We start from the raw sequence: 2,500 nt of genomic DNA, 5'->3' as shown, positions 1-2,500 counted from the left end.
GACGCTGCCGCGTTCGTTCGTAAATGAATGTTATACATACTCACGGATAGCCTGAGGCGAATGATCGCAAACGACGACGCGTCGATTTTGCGGCCATCGTTGCTCGCGCGACTAACGACGACCAGCCGAGAAGGCTGTAGTTTATCGCATCGATTTCATCGAGCAACCGATGGACGCTGCCGCGTTCGTTCGTAAATGAATGTTATACATACTCACGGATAGCCTGAGGCGAATAATCGCAAACGACGACGCGTCGATTGTGCGGCCATCGTTGCTCGCGCGACTAACGACGATCAGCCGAGACGGCTGTAGTTTATCGCATCGATTTCATCGAGCAACCGATGGACGCTGCCGCGTTCGTTCGTAAATGAATGTTATACATACTCACGGATAGCCTGAGGCGAATAATCGCAAACGACGACGCGTCGATTGTGCGGCCATCGTTGCTCGCGCGACTAACGACGATCAGCCGAGACGGCTGTAGTTTATCGCATCGATTTCATCGAGCAACCGATGGACGCTGCCGCGTTCGTTCGTAAATGAATGTTATACATACTCACGGATAGCCTGAGGCGAATAATCGCAAACGACGACGCGTCGATTGTGCGGCCATCGTTGCTCGCGCGACTAACGACGATCAGCCGAGACGGCTGTAGTTTATCGCATCGATTTCATCGAGCAACCGATGGACGCTGCCGCGTTCGTTCGTAAATGAATGTTATACATACTCACGGATAGCCTGAGGCGAATAATCGCAAACGACGACGCGTCGATTGTGCGGCCATCGTTGCTCGCGCGACTAACGACGATCAGCCGAGACGGCTGTAGTTTATCGCATCGATTTCATCGAGCAACCGATGGACGCTGCCGCGTTCGTTCGTAAATGAATGTTATACATACTCACGGATAGCCTGAGGCGAATGATCGCAAACGACGACGCGTCGATTTTGCGGCCATCGTTGCTCGCGCGACTAACGACGACCAGCCGAAACGGCTGTAGTTTATCGCATCGATTTCATCGAGCAACCGATGGACGCTGCCGCGTTCGTTCGTAAATGAATGTTATACATACTCACGGATAGCCTGAGGCGAATAATCGCAAACGACGACGCGTCGATTGTGCGGCCATCGTTGCTCGCGCGACTAACGACGATCAGCCGAGACGGCTGTAGTTTATCGCATCGATTTCATCGAGCAACCGATGGACGCTGCCGCGTTCGTTCGTAAATGAATATTATACATACTCACGGATAGCCAGAGGCGAATAATCGCAAACGACGACGCGTCGATTTTGCGGCCATCGTTGCTCGCGCGACTAACGACGACCAGCCGAGACGGCTGTAGTTTATCGCATCGATTTCATCGAGCAACCGGTGGACGCTGCCGCGTTCGTTCGTAAATGAATAATATACATACTCATGGCTAACTTGAGGCGAATAATCGCAAACGACGACGCGTCGATTTTGCGGCCATCGTTGCTCGCGCGACTAACGACGACCAGCCGAAACGGCTGTAGTTTATCGCATCGATTTCATCGAGCAACCGATGGACGCTGCCGCGTTCGTTCGTAAATGAATAATATACATACTCATGGCTAACTTGAGGCGAATAATCGCAAACGACGACGCGTCGATTTTGCGGCCATCGTTGCTCGCGCGACTAACGACGACCAGCCGAAACGGCTGTAGTTTATCGCATCGATTTCATCGAGCAACCGATGGACGCTGCCGCGTTCGTTCGTAAATGAATGTTATACATACTCATGGCTAACTTGAGGCGAATAATCGCAAACGACGACGCGTCGATTTTGCGGCCATCGTTGCTCGCGCGACTAACGACGACCAGCCGAGACGGCTGTAGTTTATCGCATCGATTTCATCGAGCAACCGATGGACGCTGCCGCGTTCGTTCGTAAATGAATAATATACATACTCATGGCTAACGTGAGGCGAATAATCGCAAACGACGACGCGTCGATTGTGCGGCCATCCGTTGCTCGCGCGACTAACGACGACCAGCCGAGAAGGCTGTAGTTTATCGCATCGATTTCATCGAGCAACCGATGGGCGCTGCCGCGTGCGTTCGCCCGATTGCGCGTGAAGTTACTGTTCGGAACCAAGAATATACGGGTGTATTATACCCGTTTGGTCGCAGCCACGCGCAAAGGCTTTTGAATGTACTGTACGCCCGGCCGTCGAACGATGGTTTTCCGTCATTCAGGAAACAAAAAGAAACTTTTGTCGTCGATATGGCGCGTTCAATCCTCCGTCGATACGCTGGTCGGAGGTGCGAACATCGAATATTTTTAAAGCAAAGAACAAGGAGCATTTTTAAATACAAAGAGAAAAATTGTAAATTGTATATGATTACCCTGAACGGTGGATCACTTGGCTCGTGGGTCGATGAAGAACGCAGCTAATTGCGCGTCAACGTGTGAACTGCAGGACACATGAACATCGACATTTCGAACGCACATTGCGGTCCACGGATAAAATTCCTG

At 51.5% G+C, this 2,500-nt stretch overlaps 1 non-coding gene across 1 annotated transcript in view; it reads left to right on the top strand.

The window, feature by feature from the left end:
- The first annotated feature begins 2,367 nt into the window (after window positions 1-2,367).
- LOC143350482 (5.8S ribosomal RNA) overlaps window positions 2,368-2,500 on the top strand; it is a 155-nt gene continuing 22 nt past the window's right edge. The window contains exon 1 of the ribosomal RNA XR_013081125.1: window positions 2,368-2,500. This exon is cut by the window's right edge and continues 22 nt beyond it. This is a non-coding gene — a ribosomal RNA (5.8S ribosomal RNA).

Source organism: Colletes latitarsis, chromosome 14, assembly GCF_051014445.1.
Source record: "Colletes latitarsis isolate SP2378_abdomen chromosome 14, iyColLati1, whole genome shotgun sequence".
NCBI lineage: Eukaryota > Metazoa > Arthropoda > Insecta > Hymenoptera > Colletidae > Colletes > Colletes latitarsis.
The sequence above is the reverse complement of the archived record's forward strand: the minus strand, read 5'-3'. Positions and strand labels throughout refer to the sequence as shown.